The following is a 21,129-nucleotide window of genomic DNA, read 5'->3' as shown; positions in this document are numbered from 1 at the left end:
AATAATAAGCACAGCCGGATCCAAAACGCGCTAAAGGAGATGACCGGGGCATACAGTATGGTGTTAAATTCACCAGAGACCGAAGACAACGGAGGGGGGAGGTAAAAAGATGAGAGAGGTGACCTTTTTTCTCTCTGGCTCGTGTCTAACCGTCAGCAGGCGGCCATGTTTGAGAGGGAAGCCATTTTCTTAGCCCGCTCATTACTGTGTTTTATATTCAGCTGTGCTGGGAGGCATTGGTCACTGTTCAGCCCTGCAGTCATGTCAGGCATTATTTGAAGGGTGAGCATTATGAGTGTGTGTGTGTGTGTGTGTAGGTGGGGGGGTGGGGATGCAAGTCGAACCAGGGGAGCTCAGGATTTAGACCTCTGGTGTTGGAGGCCGGAGCTCAGGTTCATCAGGGCAGAAATTGGGAGGCTCTTTAGGGAGCGACTGGCCACTGGGTGTCGGCACCAATGTTCTCGCTTCCTCCTGACATCAATTGAAGAGAAATGTTCCACCTTAAATGCAAAATGCCGTGTTGACTGTGTGTGTGCGTGTTTATCTGTGAGACAGAGCCGTTCATCTGAGCATGTGCACGGGGTAGGGGGAGGTTTGCGTAGCAAACGTACAACTGCCAGAGGCACGCGCACGTGCGTGTGCACACACACTCAGAGAACGATTCCTCCTCGCTCTTGTCCTTCCTCCATCCCAGCCTCCTCCCTCTTTGCACCCCTTCGCTGGGACATCTGCTCCCCCAGCATAGTTACCATTGTGACGCTAACAGGGGTTCCAGCCAGCGGTAGTGTGAAATTAAACAGCCACCTCGTCCCTTGATGATAAGTGGCATCCTGCCCCGATGCTGCGGCTATCTTCTGTCACACAGCACAAGGTCAGGCTTTCAAGGGTGAATTAGAGTTCACAAATTTAAAATAGGGAGCGAGCGCCAGAGATGGTGAAAACTGTAGCCCTCTTTTGATGCTCCCCTTTTTATTCCAGACTGCCTGTGAATCACCTCTGCCCTGCACCCGTCGCACCATCCGGGCCTTGTTTCCATATTAGCGGACATCCTGAATCTTGCATGCCCCACTCCAATGTAACATTTATACATCTGATGCCCAGGTGAATATTCACTACATGATAATTGCATATTATTCAGAGAGCCACAATCAGACGGGTGCACTTCAGAAAAGAGGGAGACTCTTAGAAGTAATGAAAAGCCCCCTTTTTTTCCATCCCGAGGAAAATGATCTTTTTGAAATTAATAGTTAATATTTCAGTATTTCTATATATTTTTAATTTGCCCTTTGCATTTTTTGCAAATATAATGTATCCTTCCACATTCATCCTCCCGTACAGGCTTGATGAGTGCTTTAAATGTGAATTAAAGCACTCCATTTTAAGAGGGAAATGAGTAATAATTTAGAGCTATTAATAATGCATAATAATGCTATTGAAGAAAATTGAAAGTTTAAAAACTGAGGAGATGAGAGGAGGAAACATTAACTCCGGGATTGTTTAGCGGTGTTTTATGGTCACCGTTGTGGAGGATGATGGGAAAAGAGCGCACGTGTATGCATGACCGCTCTGATGGGTTCGGGAAGATGAGAAGGTCACCTGGTGTGAAGATGGCAGCAAAAAGGTTGTTTCCCTTATTTGGATTTTTAAAGCAGATTATAACTTTTTAAAATTTAAATAAAATGGGCGGGTGGTGTGATGAGCGTGCTGGCCTGCGCTGGCCAGAGGACGGCTCGCTGATGGCGCCCACTGTTCTTCTGCCTCCCTTCAGATACTTCTTTCTTCTTCATTCACTTACTCAATTTGAGATTGTTAAGCAAAAGGAAATGAAATCACTTTGCCCCCTCGCCAAGGCTTTTAAAAATAATATTAGAAAGGCCCGTGATTATGATACTATTAAAATGATTGAGATGGACTCTTAATGCCTGTGGAGCCGTTTTCCACCTCTGCTTAAGCCCTAATGGTGGTGATGGAACGGCCAGGCTGGGCCTTGGGCCACCTTGTTCCCCCTAAAGCTGGTCTGGTGGAGGACGAGCAGCTGGCTCCACTGTGGGTGGGGGCAGACACCTGTAGACCAGAGTAAGACTTCTTCACCTCTGTTGTCGAGGCCAGAAACGTTCCGTGTTTATGACCTGCGTTTGAAGCTTTCTGGGGAACTGGCGGCGTTTCTGTGTGCAGGCAATAAAAGCAGGTCTGAGTCAGGCTGGAGGGGCGTCGTGTGTGTTTCTGTTTGTGCGCCTCCTGCTGTGGGAGCCAAAGATGGCTGATAACGCTGACAGCGTCAGAGGCCCGCTCCGTCATGACTCCTGCCCCCATGGGTCCACTCTGCAGCAGCCCGCTGAGCAGCGCGCCGGCTCCAGCTCGCCCAGTCACCCCCAGCTTCGCCCCTTCCTCCGGGTCGGAACCCACGCTCCTGGGAGGACTTCCTGTCTTCTACCTGGAGTGTAAAATGGCCGTCATCAGACTCACTTTGAGACAAATTCCTGCAAAACTGCTTTATTTTTATCATAAGTTTGAATAATATTTGAATATTTGTAAAATATTTAACCCTAATATTTAACCCTGGGTTAATATTTATAAAATATTCAATAAAAAATTGAACATTTTAATAATAATGCAGATGTAGGGATAAATCCAGATTATTTATGTTTTTCTGCAGGGACTCCCAGAACATTGTTTGTGTGTGTGTGTGTGTGTGTGTGTGTGTGTGTGTGTGTGTGTGTGGTGTGTGTGTGTGTGTGTGTGTGTGTGTTCTACTAAAATAGTTCACATTTATTGCAATTTTGAAATATTTTTGATGACAATTACTAAAACTGAGCCAAAGGACAAGAGGTTAAACTATTTTGTTTAAAATTTTTAATGTACTTAATATGTATAAATCATGAAATTAAATTTGTACGTGTTGAACAGTCAGATGATTAATCAAAAATATTAAGAATTAGAATGTAAGTAAATAATTAATTTAAAGGCTTCATATTTTATATGTAAAATTCATAATGTAAAATAAATTAACTGTAATTTGCAGTGAGATGTTTGAGCAGCTGCCAGTTGATTACAAAATTAAGCACATTTCTAAATCTTACACATTTTGAAATGTGAGTTGCTGCAATGAGTTTAAGCAAATTCAGTTTTAAATAATGTAAAGTTTTCACATCTTTTATCTCCGCTAAAGTCAAAACGGGACGAGAAAAACCCTGAACGCAGCAATATTTCAGTTAATGTGGAGCAGGTCGTGTTTTCAGGTGAGCTAAAAATGTATTTCTGCTTTTATATTTTTTCATTGTCTTCCTCACACACACACACACACACACACACACACACACACACACACACACACACACACACACACGTTTTTCAATAAAAACCAGTGTGATTTGGGACAGCCTGGAGAAGCAGCAGTGATGTCATTAGGCAGCAGCCTGGATGATCAGACAGCTGAAGTCACTGCATAAATAAATGCATTCAAATCTTATGCATTCTATTTTTTCCCCTCCTTTCAGATCCCTGCTACCCCAAATCCTGACCCCTTATCCATAACGTCACAATTGCTGCCTCCTCCTTACATGTACACACACACGCGCACACACACACACACTGGAAGAGAGAGAGAGAGAGCAAAAGAGAGAGAGAAGGAGAGGGAGAAAACACCCCTTCGCTGCTGCAGTGCTGATGTAGCCACCACCGGTGCTCCCTTCCCCCTTGTGTCCATCAGCATATCGGGGGGTGCTGGTGGTGGTGGGGTTTGGGGGGGGGGGGGGGGGGATAATAAATGCAGCTTTGCAATAAATAATGCATTTCACTAATACACATCCAGGTGCAGTCAATCTTTGGCCATTTTTCCTGCACATCTCGAAGGGGAAAAAAACACCACTGAATCGGTGGAGGCTTCCCTCTCCTGCTGGAAGTGGCGACGGCTTTATTATAGGGTAAAAACAACGAGCACCAGAGCGACCGGCGGGGGGGTGTGAGGCAGGGGAATGAGAGAGCGAGGGAGGGGGAATAGAGGAAGAAGAGGGGGCCAAGACAGAGGGAGAGAGTGGCAAGCATATTATAACTCATCCATGTGGATCACCTTAGTAGATTGGGAGCAATCCCTTGTTGAAATTGTCTTCAAAACACTTAGAAAGAAGGACGGAGCAGCCAGCCCACCTCAGTCTGACTGTGTGTTCTCACACTGCCTGCTATCCCAGCCAAGGTAGAGAGACCTCTGACACACTGCTTGCATGTGTGTGTGTGTGATTACTTCACTTCTGGTTGCGCGTGTGAGTGAGGGAGTGTGCTTGCGCGCGTGTGTATGTGTGTGTGTGTGTGAGATCTTGCCTGAGCCAGCCAGCTGCTGAATGTGTACACATGTGATTGAGCAAGAAGAAGAAGTGGAGGAAGAGAGAGAGAAGATGAGCCTCGGCGCGTGTGTGTGCGTGCATGTGTGTGTGTGTGAGAGGAAGAGAGGGTATTATGCACCCTGGATGCTGCCTCGTGCTTTAAACAGCTGCCTACAAGCCCAGGTAGTGCACGCCGGCTTCTAAATAAGCAGCACATTCACCGTCCCCTTCAGGACAAGAGGCTAGGCTGCAGAGTGTGAAATCAGACTAATACAGTGGCATAGGGGCGTGCAGGAGCAGGAAGCAGCTCCTCCATGACTTTCTTAGTCTAGAGGTGTAGAGGACAAGAGCGGACGGCAAAAAGAAAGAGGGAGGAGAAAGAGGAGAGGAAGGTCAGTACACATCTCTTCTTTTTAAGAAGCATTTCTGCTCTGTTTTTTCCTGCTGTCAGCTGACAGCAGTTTGAGCTCAGTTTGTGTGGACTCAGGTTGAGGCTGTGGCTGCTTTGTTTTGCCGGAGAAAGTATTGATTCCGCCTAAGTTTGTGGGAAGTGTGCTCTTTTTGATCCTGCCAGGTGAGAGAACAGTGCATGTGGAGGGGCGAGCAGAGAGCGGCCCAACTCTTTACTCTGTGTGTGTGTGTGTGTGTGTGTGTGTGTGTGTGTGTGTGTGTGTGTGTGTGTGTGCGTGTTCGCGTGCGTTCATGTGCGTGCATTTGCTGGGATGCTGCATTAGAAACAAGGGGCTGGCTGTACATTATAGGAGATGGGACAGACTCACGGTCAGACAACAGAAAAAAAAAGACTTTATCGTCGTCCGATTTGATGTCGGTGAAACGTGGCTGCCGCTGACAGCCGCTGCTCCAAAACCCCCCAGGAGTCACTGTGTCATATGGCAACATAGTGGCCAATGAGAGGGTCAGAACACACAGGTGTGAAAGGAGCATGTGGCCAGAGAGTGTATACACACACACACACACACACACACACACACACACGTCAGCAAGTCAACATCACAACTGTTTATCACTTAAGGTAACACTTAAGTGAAATTTAAACTTATTTACTCACTGGTTGCTTCACGACAGTAGCGCCATTTTGAATATTGGTGCATTTGGGTTAAATGAATGTAAGTAAATTAAAGGAGTTTATTTAAGGATGGAGGGAGCAGGTGTGGGATGACAGGAGGGGACATTTAAATGTGTTTAGCCACACACGTGCACAGGAGAAGTGGGAAAGCCAGGACTACCAAATTGCCAGCAATACTAAAGACATCAACACAAAAATTTCAGCCATCCATCACAACTGTCAGCTTGTTTCTGTGGCGACAGTGATTTATTCCTGGGCTGAAATCCATTTGGACTCTCTCTTTCACTCTCTCTCTCCCGTCTCTCTCTCTCCTAAACACACACACACACACACACACACACACAAAATTACCTGCTCAATAATACACTTTAAATATCATGCACAGCGTTCCTCTCTGCTGATTTGTCCAATCACAGGGCTGATGTGGCCTCGGTGACAGGTGGTCAAATTACTAAAAATGTTCCCCGTTTTAAGGTTTGATTGGCTGATTGGGTCTGAGCGACGTAATTCTGAACTTAAAGAAGGAATGGATGATGTAAAGTGGTCAGGAGACACATTACACACTTAACTGCTTTATCAAATTACTAAATCAGCAGAATATTTCAAAAGCAAATAATAATGTTAGCATCCATTTTGCTATGGGTATTAAAAAGGATCCTACAAAGCACTAAATACAAACATGCACTTCCAGATTAATATGAATAAAAAGGCATTTGTGTCTCCTCTGTAAACAATGTTCACGTGAGTCACGTGCGCTGCTGTTGTGAGGCCACGCAGGAAGTCGATATTCTTACAGGCAGGAATGACTATTTTTGACACAGGTATTAGCCCAACCGTCTTTAAGCTGGCGCTCCACCCGCCACACAGGCGAGATAAATGTGGAAATCTGAATGAAATCTGATATGTAGATTGAAACTGACAGTTTGCGCGCTTCCGTGTGCAGGGTGTGTTTGTGGGAGCCCACAAAGAGCAAAACAGATGCTACCCTGCTCCCCTTCTTCAGCCCTCTCTCATTTAATTTCCTCTCCTTTCTCCGCAGCAGCTTCTCTGGTATTTTTTTTTTTTTTTTATGTTCTGTGCCAGACGATAACTTGAATTCTGCACTGAGTAGGAAGATTTATAAGTCAACACGCTGGCCCTGAGACGCCGCCCCTGCCAGTGAGCACAGATGGGTCCTTGAGCCCAGGCTTGAAGATGTGGCCCTCTGACTGCACCTACACACATGAGATCTTGTGATGTCGCCCTTGCTCTGCACCGCCGTCACTTGTGTGCGTCCTCGCAGCGGCTCGGGGATCCTCTCGCCACTGCCACGGCACGATTTTGAGTTTTTCCGTGGAGCACGGTCAGGAGCTGTCTGCTCTTAATATATTTGTCTGTCTGCACAGATATCTTAGATGTTGATCTGAGCTGGCCTGTGTTTATCTGGACTTGGGGAGAGCAGAGAAGGTTCTGCTGCGTGCTCCGCTTTGGTCTGCTTTGTGCGTTTCTGGAGGGGCGAGGCGAGCGCCGAGGCTGGTCAGAGAGTTCACCGGGGCTCCATAAAAGTCAATACTCGCTGCAAAACATGCCACAGAACGCCGAGAGACTTCGAAACCCACCGTCTGATTAGGAATAAAACTGTTGCAGATGTGTTTCAGAGACAAATGAATTTGAAATTCCCTACAATAGCGTGACTTTAAGGCTGGAATTTTGGGGTCCGGGGCGGCGTTGGCGGCGCGCTGGGCCCGTGTGACTGAGGCGGCTCTCCTGCAGCGTGTTTGAACCCCAGCTGAGGTCGCGGCCCCGCCATGATAAGGTGCCAAACTTAGCTCTACTCTTAAAATCCTGGATTAATGCCCGCTTCAGGAGCTTAACATGGTCACCCATTCACACATGGATTGACGGGGCTACCTCGGCTGTCTATTATCTCCTTTGGAGTTTTACAAGCGCACCCTCCGGGGGGGTGGGGGGGGGGGGTGGGGGGTGTATCGGGTGGGGGTCTGCGGGGGGGTGTCGCACCATCACATCGTGCGTCTCTCCATCCTTTGTCTTGGTGCGGCTAACCTGTGGCTTTATCCAAACAAAGAGTGTTTACATGTGCGCACACACACACACACACACACACACACACACACACACACACACACACACACCACACACACACACACAGAGTCTCTCTCACACACGCATATATATTCCCTCTCACTAATATTTCATTATTACAGGTAATTAGCTCTAATTAAAGGGTTAATATCTACATATGAAAACACAATATATGTAAGTTTATTTGAAGACTAACAGGATTATTTTAACAGTCACTTGTTTTTTTAAACTGAAGCAAATGAGCTTGTTTTTTTTTGTTTTTTTTCATCTTAAAATATGATCCAATTGTCAGTAAAATAAACGTTTGTACATAAACCTGCATTATAATGGTTTTCAGCTCATTTTTTTATCAGTCATTTAAAAAAAAACCCCAAAGGTGTGTTTTTACATCTGTGTTTGTCATGTGACACTTAACACTCGTTATATAAAATAATGATAATCCCAGAAACACAGCGAGGCTTCCTGGTGCACGTACAACGAATTCAGCAAGTTTGTGAGGCTTCCCACCTGCTCGCGTCTGCGTCCTCCGCTCCCTGACTTAAACAAAGCTTCCCATTGGCTGCCGCCTCTGACTGGCACCCTTTCCTGCCTCTCTCCCCTCTGTTGGTGTCGTTCAGCGGATGTGATTGGACGCAGCCCGCCGGTATTTACTGACAGCGGACGCTGAGACTGGAAATACCTGCTGCTGCTCTGGATGCTGGTTGTGTTCTTCTTTCTTCTTCTCTTCCTCCTCATTGGTAGCTGCTCACGTCTGGGGTCAGACTCTCTGACCCATGTGCAGCGCGTGGTGGGGACGATGAGAAATTGCACAGCCTCCAGAACTCATGAAATCACATCAAGCAGACAGAGAAGCTGATGCCTCCGAGGGATCAGTTTAATTACATTAATGTCCCTGATTTCTGAAATTCTGCCTGACATCCGTGTTGCCTCATTTGCTGTTGTTTTCCTGTTTGTTTGCATGTTAGGCTCGAGGTCCTTTTGTCCCGAATCTCTAATATCCATTGGATAAAGAGTGGCTGTAATCACGCCGGCCTGCCTTGTGCCTCGTCTGCTGCAAATATATACGTCCCTCTCACGTCTTATTACAGCTTATTACTGCAGCCATGTGCACGATCACTTCATGCCTTTGTCATGTGTTAATAAGTTTTGCATTGTTGTCTTACGATGCCATTTAAAATAAGATAAGATAAAACTAGAGCCATCCTTTTTAACCGGGGGGCAAATTATCATTTGACCTTTGCAACTAAAACCTTTTGTGCCAACGTCACAATTTGCTGATCACATTTAAAACACGTGTGACGGCGGCGGGGAGCACGGGGACGCCGTCATCGCAGCGGCGAGATGTTAAAAGGCTCTTCTGCTCTCGTGTAGAGCGAGGGGGCTGCTGTGTTTTCCCGCTTTCACAAACAGAGCGTTTTGGAATTTTCAATGGCAGAATTTCTCATTATGATGTATGGGTGCAGAAAAGAGCCGAGCAATCCGATCTGTTTTCCTGGTGCGCCGTGCACCACTGTAATAACGGTGGCGTTCGGCGCTACGTTGATTCCATCTTGGCTGTTCTGCAATAATTCAGCGGAGGAGGAGGGGCGGCTTGTTGGGGAGGCACCATTTTACTCCTCCAATCCCCCCTCGCCACCAATGGAATATAATCCGCTGTCTCCTGACCTTCAAATCATGCAGCGCTGCAGTCATTTCAATTGGCCCGGCCGCCATTAGCGTGAAATGTCCTCTAGCCACTCTGCTTCTGCACATGGAAGATTTTCTTCCACCCAGCATGGTTTCCCTCCTCTACTTTTCTCCTTCCCTCCATCTCACATTCTATCCAACATGCCCCCTGAAGCCTGACTGAGATGAAGGGTGGGGAACCCCTTGCACTAAGGAAATGAGCCACCACAGGAGATGCTGTTGGTCAAAAGACAGAATGAAAAACACTCACTCCATTGGACGCTGATATGTTTGTTTTGCGCAGTGTTCCCTCATAAAAAAGAAAAGGCTTTACTACATATCTCACACTACAGACTTTTGGCTTTGTGCGATTTTATAGCGCCTAAGTGCTCGGACGACCTTTACAAGTGACATTTTTGTTTAGCAGGATGCTAACACGCCCAGTAATTTACTGTTTCTCCCCGAGATTTTTGTCAGAGGTGTCGTGAAGCTCCAGCGACATCAAAATCCGAATCAAGCGGCGTGATTGATGCAGCCGGTTTTATGATGGCGCGCCCGAGGTACTTAACTCGGCCAAGTTCATCACATGCGGGACAGCCGGAGCGCCGCGCGTCACACTTGAAAGATAAAGTGACTGGAATCACATGCCAAAACCCAGCGTGTATTATATTGCTAGATAGATAGATCAATTATTGAAGGGGGACATATTTGATATGATCTGAATATTAAAAATATATCAGAGGGCAAACAACACTCGTAGCTGTCTTCAGAGCTGCGCTGAGAGATGTGTGTCAAATCTCCAGAGAGATGCTTTATTCAGAAGGGTCAAGAGGCTGCGGGGCTGTTTGATATGACGCAAGAATATTTTTATTTAATTTCTCTTGCTCGTTTGAGAAGAAAATGTGTCAGCCGTACCTTTTGAAAATTAGGTTTATCATAGGCACGCCTCTGGAATTAAGGTTTCGCCATATTCATAAGGACAGATAAATATCTAGTAACCCAGAATGCAGCAGATTAAATATGCACATATCTTTAAATCTTGGTGGGTTTCCTGTTTCTGAAAGACACACGGCCTGGCTCACCCTCTCACGTTTATGATGGTTCTGGTGAGAAACGCGCCGGCCTGCTGCTGATAATGACGGCGTGCCAGCTTTGGAAATAAAAAATAAAAAAGCCACTGACCCGGGTTCAGCGTGCAAACCGATGAGATTGATTAGCTCCGATAGATAGCCGCCGCGTCCCCCGGATCTCACTCACATCCTCGTCTCAAACCTTCCCCGAAGTCTATTTGTCTGACTGGTTGTTATTACACACAGTTTGTGATTAATGACCCCGCCGGGGTCCATCCATAACGCCGTGACCTCGGGGTAAAATTGAAATGCATGCAGAGGATGCAGAGCATTCTGATAATATTGCCCAATATACTTAGCAGCCATTACATTTGTTGGCACTGCTGAAAATAAAACAGAGGGGCTCCGAGGGTTCACATCAACAGGACCACTCTAAGAAATAGACTTATTGGAATTGCATTAAGTTGATTAGACTGAGAAATGAATACTATTTACAGTGGAGCGGCGTTAAGCGCCCGTGTTTCTCCCAGCTGCGGGACGGCATTGACGGACAGTCAGCATCAATTAAATCTCCTGATCTGTGTATCCTGAGAGGTCGGACTTGTTGTCTTCTAATAAAGCCGGTCTGTGGCGGCAGAATGTTTCATTTCCTCCTGGAGATTGCCCCCAGTAATGCCGGGTGCTTATCGGAGTCCCGGAAAAGGGCTGCAGCAACAGAGCGTTCCGATGCTCGGTACCCAGATTAACCTGAGGCCATCGCTCGCAGCCTTTCTAAGCAGCATTCGGGCCTGTTTATTTGCACTGAACTGTGGCCGTTTAGGCTCGGAAGCCCACCGGCTTTCCAGCCGCGGCCGTTGTGTTTGGTTGGAACGTTACATTGTGCTCTGCGTCGTTGCAAATAGGGGTTGAATATGCACGTTGACGCGGTTTCTTTGAAAGGGAATCCGTCTTTAGAATTCTCTATGTGGTTGTATGTGTCTGTTTGTGCAGATGAAAATGAAAAATGGGCTCAGGGAAGGACAGGGTTGTGAGGGGGCCAAGCTGTCCCTGGCCATTCATTCTCTCTGGCCCCCTGTCTAATTAATGGGCCACGTTCATACACGTTATTGCACCAGAGGGTCTGTCACTCATTAATCATGTGACCTTCTGAGGCACAGTTAATGACCTTGGAGGAGTAGATCAGCTGGAGATGGCTGAAGCTGCGGAATTAAATTGTTTCTGGAAGTGGTCACGGTCACATCAGGCGCTTTAACAGCCCTCCAGCTCGGACCCTCTCTTGTTACACCTCGGCCCGCGCCTCACCCGCAGGTCGGCGCGCTCTGCAGCAGGGATGGGCCGGGGGGGGGGGTTAAGTCACAAGGGCCCGGGATTAGAGCGGGCAGGGCACGGAACCAACGTGGAGCTCAGATCACTGGGCTATAACTGTGTCGGCTGATTTCCTGCATGACCACAAACCTTCAGAGCAGACAGAAAGATCCAACTTGTGTCAACTTTACATAAAACTTCATACTTCATCTTGGAGCGGCGACTCAATCTGCTCCTCTTTTACGCCCCTTCAAATTCTCCCCAAGCTGATTTTATCCATTTTGAAAAAAAAAAAATCTAATCTTTATTAAAGTCTGATTGTTAAGTCAACTGGCACAAAATCTAATTAACGCAATTGTAAAAATGCTTTGATCTATAATATTATAGTGGGACCAATTAATTAAATCATGCTAATCAGGCTACCATCATGCTAAATATTTTAATTGGATGTATTTTTCCTTTTAAAAATACAGCTTTAATTCTTAAACATCTTCCCTGCCTCGTTTCTGTCATGACATTTTGGTGCAACTGCGTCTAAATAGGCTGTTTTAAGACAGAAGTGGGACTGACGCACACTTAATCATTCACAATTTTAATAAAGCAATAATTGTAATTTTATCTTAGTTCTTCACGCTGCTGTGATGGTTGATGAAGAGTGAATACTGATGTTCATCAATGTATTAAGATGAAAACCCTAAATTTACCAGCTGTTCATTTTAAGTCTCAAATTAGCAACCAGTGACCAAACGTAATAGTTACTGTTTAGTTACTACATGTACACTGATATTAATCATTTCAATGTTATTTGAATAAAGAGTCGTTTTTGTCTTATATTCTATTTCAGTAAAGACTTCAGAGATGGGGGGGGGGGGGGGGTTATTTTAAAACTACAGTCTTATTTTACGTGCGCCACATTCATAATTAACAACTTCAACCTCCATCATCCGTCCAAAGTTGAAATGATGATGATGACATCATCACGTGCACCTGCCTCTCGCACCCTCCTCGCTCAGATGCTGGTGACATTGAAATGGAGGGATTTTGTTTATCCCTGTCGTTGTTTATTTAACATTTTGCTCATCTCGTGTGTGTGTGTGTGTGTGTGTGTGTGTGTGTGTGTGTGTGTGTGTGTGTGTGTGTGTGGTTCAGATAGACTGTTTTTAAGACAGCCCTCGCAGACAGCGAGCAAACACTCCGCAGCGTCATCAAACACAAGCATCTTCAACTTTCGCCCTCTGCAGCGAGACGTGGCTCAACATCCTTTTTTTAGTCTCCGGCTTGTTCAAAATTAACCTGCTGGGTCAGATTTCCAACACGTTCCGGCTCCATCGCGCCAAAAAAAAGCAACACACGTGCATTGTCCTCATTAGGGCGAACCTGTGTTCTTTTTTGAGGGGGTGGGGGGGGGGTTATGAAGTCAAAAACTACACTTTCACTGTGTCGGTGCCCAGAACCACGTGCAAACACACACACACACATGACTACACACATACGGTGCTATTGTTCTCGCTCCATCTTCTCCTCCCTCAGTGCCATCTTCCTTCCCTCTCTCCTTCCACCAGCTCTCTCCCTCTTCCAAGTGCAGGCTTGATTAATATTTTCCACTGTTCCGTAACCATGGCAATAAGGTCACTGCATATGATACTTAATTGAATCTTCCCAGTGCTTTTGTGAGCATCTCCTGTGTCCGGACAATAAAAATCTTCCACTGATGACTCCAGCCCCCTTCCTCTGCTCCACTCCCCTCTATCTTCCTTTTCATTTTCTGTCCCATGAATTTATTCATTTGTTTTCTTCTGCCACCCCCTCCCCCCCCCGGCCTCTTTCTGACGAAGCCTACCTTGTCCTGTCAGATTTCTCTTAAACATTGTCCTCTTAAATGGCTCGTCCTTCACCCAGCAGCGGGCTACTTTCATTTTTACAGCATGAGCGCCAATTCATGTCTTTTTTTGTTTCTTCTTTTACACACACCTTCTCGAGCACTTCTTATTGCTCTTTAATGACAGAGTATTACAACGTTCCGAGCCCCTCTTTCTGCAGCCTTTCATTTGCGTTTTATTATTTCTCCATTTCTGTTTCCACTGTTTCCCCGCCGCATCTGCAAACCCAAATCAGCGGCGTGTGCAATTATTAAGCTGATTTGATTTCACTCTGATGACTCAAGTGGTGAAACAGAAAGCTCGAAAGGCAGGAAACCATTAGTGTTCCGAGTGATCCACAGACTCAGGGTGCCCCCCCTCCCCTCCCCTGCCCCGGGCAGGTGTTCTCATTAATGCCCCAACAAGTTGAGACCCTTGACGACATGGACGTAAGAGGGAGACATGTTTCTCTCCGCAGAACACACAAACACAAGAGAAATTCATGCTGACCGACTCTTTGTCCATGCAAATACGGAGAGTAATCCATGAAGAGGGGCTAGAAAAACACTGGAGTGGAGGAGTGAAGAGGGAATGTTTGTTTCTGGGGGGTTCAACACGAGCATGAGAAGGTTTCAGAAACTAAAAATATGCCTGTAAAACATCACAGAGCTTGACGAGACCTCCCGAGTCTCACGTGCTGAACTCTGAGTCGTGCCACTTTCAACGTGAAAAAGTGAGAATCCTGTCAGTTATTGTGTGTTGAAAGTGGGTTTTTTTTACAGCGTGTACACAAAAGTGCTTCGGTACATTAGTACAGCCGGCGGGACTTTGATGGCGAATGATTTTTACACGCTAATTTTGGTTCTCCTGACCCCAACCTTAACAATAGCATATATATTTATATATCTCTATATATACATTTTCCAACATATGCATGCGGGTTGTTGTAATAATGTTTTTTTTTAAAATCATGTTTGCCTTTCTGTGTTTGCTTCCTGGCTTTGAGGGCATAAGAAAAGAAAAAAGTACAGCGTCAAAGCCGGTGACATATGATTTCAAGCAAAACAATGATTACCTTCCATGGCGGAACACGGCTTCTTCAGAAAAAGGCCTTTTTTTTATGCTATTACATAGTAAGTTGTGTTCTGCTCCGTTGTAATAAAAGTGTGGAAACGATCTTCAAGCAATCATTAAACTCAAATGAGAGAAAGAAAGATAGGGTGAGACACGGGACCGCGGAGAAAAAAGTACGCATCAGATTTGACATATGTACCATAAAAAAACCATTAGCAGTTAGCTACAATCTGAAGTGACAGTCTATCAATAATGCCTCTCTGAAAATAGGACAGGTTTGTTGCTGTCTTTAAATCACCAGGGACTCCATATGGCAGAAAAGCATACAGATATAAGAAATGCATTAAGGCTGGATGTTAATGGGTTGGGGGGGGGGGGGGGGGGGGGGGTCGTGGGACAGTGAGGGGCAGGGGCTGACATCGCTCACCTCTCACTGGGTCACATGCTTGAGACACCTTCCTGCTCTGCTTGTTATAGTCCGATTTAATAGCTGATACGGATTATTGGGGCTGTAATGGGCACCTGAAGCTGCTCTTTAAATGCAGTTGTTTAATCGTCATTAAAACTGTAACCAAGCATGAGCGGCTTCCATGCGAATGTTAATGACCTCTGACCCAGTGAATGCTGGGAGTGAACCTGTTGACCTCCATCAGGAATAAACAACGAACCAAAGAACTCAAGTAGAAGTGTTTTGAATATGCATTTTTAATTGCATTTACTGCAGCAAGTTCCAAAAATCCCCCCCCCCCTCTCTCTTACACACACGTATTAATTGATTAGCCCCTTCCTCCCTAATTACCCTTTTGTATACAATCAAACTTTGTGTTACTTATGAATGGTCCTATTAATGAATGGGACATGCACACATTGTCCCCCCGGAGCAGAATGTGCTCTCTGTCTACCTCTGTGTTAACCATGGCTGCACATGGAGCCTATAGAGTGCCCATCTGCTCCTCGTGCGCGCCCCTCGTGTGCCCTGCTCCGACCATGTGCCGCTGTAACAGGCAGCCATTGTAGCAACAAGTGTCTGCACATTGCCGCGCCTGCCAGCTCCCCTCTCTTGGCAGAAAGCCTGCTTAGCTGCCCACCCCCTTTACGAGGAGAAAGACTTTGATTGTGCCAGGGGAGAGAGCTTAGGGGGCAGATGGGAAAGCGAGACGAGGAGGCGGGGGTGGATTTCATTTACATAGGGCTGTTTAGACGACACTCATCTGATTTTAAACGGCCCCAAAGCAATTAAGGGTCATTAGTCCTTTTGTTTTCTGTTGTGGTGCAATGTTGTAGCCATGGCTGAGGGACACGCCTGTGGGAATGCAGCATTAGTGGCAGCGGGGGGGGGGGGGGGGGGCTGTCTCCCACCCGGCCTCCCCATTCAAGTCTCCTCCTCTGCCATTGACACGGCTTTGCTCTGTGTGTAAACAAACATGGAGCTCCAGGCTGGCACTGGGGGGGGGGGGCATGGCAGAGGCCTAGCTCTGGAGTGTGCAGCTGGTTCAGCAGGCTGCTTATCCCAATTATCCCCCCATCATCACCACAATGCCCCTCATATGTTATCATTTACAAATTGGCAGCATTCAATTAAATTCACTTCTGTCCCAAACACATGCAAACCATGCGTTCACCTGGGTTTTCTTTCTCCACGGACGCCCGTTGGATTCTTTAAATAAACAGCGTCATTCAGATGCAAATCCGGCGCTGTTTAACACAAATTGTGGCTTTATGGTTTTATTTTTGTGTTGACATACGGTCGCAGGAATCATATCTACACCACTCGATTGCTTTCTATGTGCTGAAGTGGAAATGAAACGATTTTAAAACATCTCTATGAATATAATAGCGCTCTAAAGAGGGGACGTGAACAGACCACTGTGTGCTTGTGTGTTTTAAATAAAACATAATATGGTGAATAACTTTACCTCAAGGTCAATCACACAACAGTAGTAAAAGCCGGAGTGCATTCTTCAATATGCTTATGCGTGTACGTTCCATTACTCACCAGGCAGGCTGTTACGCGTTAGGAACCCTGGCGCGGTGAAAAAGCATCGCAGGCAGCAAAAAGACATCGAACGTGGGGAATGTGAATGCTCGGATGTCCATTTCTGTGGCTATAAGACCTGCTGCGGTTGGTATAGAAAAACACTTACTGGTAATGTAAATAGCAAGACGGCATAAATCAGGAGCCGCGCAGCCTGGGAGAAGATTGTGTAATAGTTATTGCGAAATGAAGTGGCATTGGGATCAATATCTCACTATATCTCACTCTGGCGTAATGGCACCGAGGCAAGCTGGAGGCCAAGGGAGTCCGGCCCCACCGCCCCACCGTGCTCCTATAAATCTGCCCCGCCTGCTTATTAAAGTGCATAGGCAATCAGCAGCAGCCATGCGAAAATACACCACAACGCCTCGTTTCGGGTCAAGGGTCAAAGGCCACGTGAGGCCACGCCGTCATCCTAAATCAGATGGACGCGCGGGAGGGTTGGTTACAGCAATGTGTTAATTGTTTCTCTGTAAATAGGAAGTTGAATATGTGACGTCAGGGGAACCGCCAAAGGGCTTCGGGACTGTTTTTGCATAAAATTTGCGATGGTCGATGGGATTTGTCTGCAGTCCTGAATGATCAGCGTCATTTAATATATCCCAGAATATTCACAAGAAAAAGGTCACAAAATGTATGATTGTTTTTATGATCATTCATTTCTTGCCATATCTCCAATATTCACAGATATTTTGGATCTTTTCTTGTTGAGGGCTGAATGTCGACTGAGGAAGAATGAGGAGAAAACGTAAAAACAAATTGTCGTGTTTCATGAGAGAACTTTTATGCATTTTACACACAACACATCCGTGCGCGTGTATCTTTTCTTGTCCTCAGGTCACAATATAAGTTTATAAGAAACAGCCGAGCGCCTGCAGGCAGAAATGACGGGCGAACCTTAATATGGTGATAATAGTTGCCTTAGATTTGCCAGATTATTTGGGTTTTATCCGTCTTCGTGCAAGATTTGGGGGCAAGCTGAGTGTGGCCCGGAAGGCAGATGTTATTGGGCGGGAAGATGTGGGCAAAAGAGTAGGAAATGTAATTGTAATAAAAGTACGAGCAGCTGTTCAGAGGATTGGAGGCTGATGCACTTCTCTTGTGTTTTGCAGGACTGTGGAGGAATCTCTCATCTTCTTCTTCTTCTGATTTGGTAAGTGCCGATAAAACTACTAGAGGAATTGGAAATACTTTTTTGTCATTTTTATTTTGTCTTTATTTCCTACAACATGCTGGTTTCCTAAATAACACAAAATAAAAACAGTAGGTAAAGTTGAAACATGTGACTTCATTGACAAAGATTCCAGAGGTAGTCTCAAACTTTAAATTTGATTCTCAGAATTGTTTTTTTCATATTTAAGATGCTTTAAATGGTTTGGAAGCAGAATGTTATCACCTACATGGCTGTGTTAAGTTTGCTCCTCTCCCTCTGCCAATACGGCCTCCGTCATGACTCTCACATGTGGACAGTGGTGGCTTCCTGTTTGTCATGTGACCTTGAACCTCGTGAACTGGGAGTGAAGGTGAGGCGACCGTCAAAGGTCAGGAGAAGGGATGGAGTCACCACTCCAAACCCACGTCAGGTGTTACTCTGAACAAGCACTGATGTCTGGAACTCACATCTAGATGTTTGCCCCGCGATGACCTTTGCCCTGCTCGAGCATCTGTGACCAGCGTCTGACCCCTAATCCGCTCCTAAATGGTTCGACAATAGAGAGACTTATTGATCTGGTCAGTCATCTGGCAAAAGGGTCAAGAGCGTGCTGAAGAGCCCGGCTCTGCTCCATGTCTGCAGGTCCATTTCTGTCACCTACAGCGACGGGTGTGCACGTGCACCCACGCACGTGTGTGCACGTGTGGGTGTGTTTGCGTGCGTAGGCTTCTTGCATCTTTCCCAGTCTCACTCCTTTTGCTGTACTAATAAGAATTATATCTAAAATAACAGAACAGTATCAGGTGGAGGTTGTTGGACTTGATACTCCGGTAGTGTGTCCTGGGCTAACACACACACACACACACACACACACAACACACACACACACACACCACACACACACACACACACACACACACTCTGCTCCTCTCATTGCGCTGGCCAGCTCCCACATTTGTTCAGACAGAAGAACAGAGAAAACAGAAACTCTCCTTCCAGCCACCAGTTCACACACACACAAAGCTTCCCTCCCTCCCTCCCTCCCTCCCTCCCTCCCTCTCTCTCGCGTCTCTTAGATTCTTTTGGAGTGACTGTGATAGAGAAACATCTGGCAGGAGCAGCAGTTTTCTTTGCCTGTGTTTTTGCGGGGAGATCAGGCCCTCAGATAATCTGTCTCCCTCCTCATTAAAGGAGCTGAATAAACACAGGCCTCTTCCAGTTGTTCCTATGAATTTCCTCAGTAGGCGTCAGGAGACCCGAGAGGGGGCTACCGGATCAAAGCTGCCGGTGTGTGCTGAGAGCGAGAGTGCGTTCCGGGGTTGGAACCATTACCTTTTTCCCTGGGAGCCCCTGAGGCCCCAAGGTCACCCGCTGTCAGCTCTTTGACCCTTGCTCAGAGGAGGAAGGGAAGGAGGAAAAGGGAACAGAAAAGGAAGGAGGAAAAGTTTCAAGACAGGAATGACGAAAGCAGCGATCCCACTCTGAAAAATGAGCATTGTGGGTATTTAGGAACGTGCCATTCTGAGTACTTCCTGTTTCCCTGCACTTGCTGGTGATCAACTTAGAGGGGCACTGGTTCACAGGAAAAAGTTTGAATGAACCTGAAGGCAAATAAATGAGAAATAAGCAGGAAAAAGATGTAATAAAATCAGCAGTAAAAGCGCCGGAGGACAACACCTCGGCCTGTATTTGCGCCTCACCCAGAAACATGATAAAATAGATCAAACTGGCCAAAAAAAAACCCAGAAAAAAAACATACTAATATTAAATGGTCACGTAATTCACTTAACCTGGCGACTACCTCTAAATGAGGGTGCAGACCGTTCTGGAAATGGCCAGAATGTTGTTGCCCGTGTGTTGCTGTGTGTGCATGGGCCCCTGTGTACGTGTGTGTGTGTGAGCCTGTGTACAAATGGCCCCGTGGTCGTCATCAGGCTCCCATCAGCTCCTCCATTAGTTACTGAGCTGTGGGTCCGTGCTCGAGCCTACCTGCCCTGAATACAGATGAGGAGAGGGGACTAGGAGCAGCAAGCACAATGAAGACAAACACACACACACACACACACACACACACACACACACACACACACACACGCAAAGGGGACAGCATTAACATCTCATGTACTTAGACGCAAAGTGACGTATTTTGACACACACATAATTGGAGTAATTGCATTTGCACAGAGAAGTGACTGAGATGTTGTGTCAAATGCATTAAATAGGGGGGAAATATATGATGCATTTATTTCCTGATAAAATTGTACATGTCTGATTAGCGCTTTTCACTGGATGCCGACTGCCGTGGAGAGTACTTCATCTGGCCCTGGCAGATCATAGCTTACACACTGCGAAATAACGTCACACACTGCAGAGTACACACACTGGCAACCCGGCACAAAAGCAAATACGGCCACACACTTGTCTTCCTCCAGAGCCACACACACACACACACACACACACACACACACAATCTGGTGACTGTAAATCTGCAGGCAGTCATTACACCGAGCCGAGCAAACACGCAGCCGCCACGCTCGCCGGTAACGCTTTCGCATGTGCACAAACACAGCCTGAATTAATGTGGAAGAGGGACCATGTTTGAAAATGATGGATTGTTTGCACTCGAGTCAGCTCGAGGTTCCCGCTCCCACTTTTTTTGTGATTAAAAAAAAAAAAAAAAAATTATATCAGTCTCCCTTGTGGCGAGAAATTACAATTCACAAAACGGATCAAATATTGTGGAAATAAAGAAAAGAATGACCTCGCGTTGCGCTGGATTTGAATGGCGTTTTTCATCGTTGGGAGGAATCAAGAGATCCAGGTTGAGTTGGAGGCCAAAGACCAAAGTGGTGTCTGGAGTTCAAATTGGAGCCAGAGGGCACGAGGGCCTGCAGATGGAGAAAGGGTGTGTGACAGCTTCTGTGTGTCCCCCTGCCTGTTCAATGGGACCCCTGGGAGACCCGGGTCACAAGGCCTCCCGTCAGCACCCCCATCCCCCCGATTACTGTGCCATTTAAAGCCACCCAGCATCTATTTCCTCCAATAAAAACTAATAACCTTTTCTGTCGGAAATCACAGCAGCTCTCGAGCGCCGGGGCACAGGCCCGGCTGGATGGCCTGTAATTGTGGTCCAGAACTCCTCCTTTCCTTTATTTTTTGCCGTGATCTGTTTTGGGTTTTTTTTTTTTTCCTGGTCCTCAGCGATTTGCGGCTGATTGCCCCGCACTCAGTAATCAGACGGGGGGCAAAAAAGCAGCTGAAGGAGCTTTTATAATTGTTGGAGATTTGAAGGCAGTTGGACTTTCAATTCTGTCAAATATGGCTGCGATGGAGCCAAATCCCAGATTACACCGGCGCAGTTGTGAATGTTTGAATCCATTTTTGGCGTCACTTTGGGATCCAAACCCAGTCCGTGCATCCGGAAGCACTCCCTACGGGTTCCTCCGAGGCTTGAATCCTGTTCCGACATATTTCCTGATA

At 46.4% G+C, this 21,129-nt stretch overlaps 1 protein-coding gene across 2 annotated transcripts in view; it reads left to right on the top strand.

Annotated features, from left to right (window-relative positions):
• The window catches only part of zfhx3b (zinc finger homeobox 3b), a 229,888-nt gene that overhangs the window by 56,650 nt on the left and 152,109 nt on the right, over positions 1–21,129 (top strand). Inside the window, exons 1-2 of one of the 2 annotated variants that reach the window (XM_057025265.1) lie at positions 4,468–4,711; positions 17,609–17,649. The gene's annotated coding sequence lies outside the window, so the exon portion shown is untranslated. Of the gene's footprint in view, positions 1–4,467; positions 4,712–17,608; positions 17,650–21,129 lie in introns of those variants that run through there. The other variant, XM_057025267.1, reaches the window with a different exon arrangement.

The sequence above is a fragment of the Takifugu flavidus genome, chromosome 2, assembly GCF_003711565.1.
Source record: "Takifugu flavidus isolate HTHZ2018 chromosome 2, ASM371156v2, whole genome shotgun sequence".
Lineage (NCBI taxonomy): Eukaryota > Metazoa > Chordata > Actinopteri > Tetraodontiformes > Tetraodontidae > Takifugu > Takifugu flavidus.
This window is presented reverse-complemented; position numbering and strand designations above follow the sequence as displayed.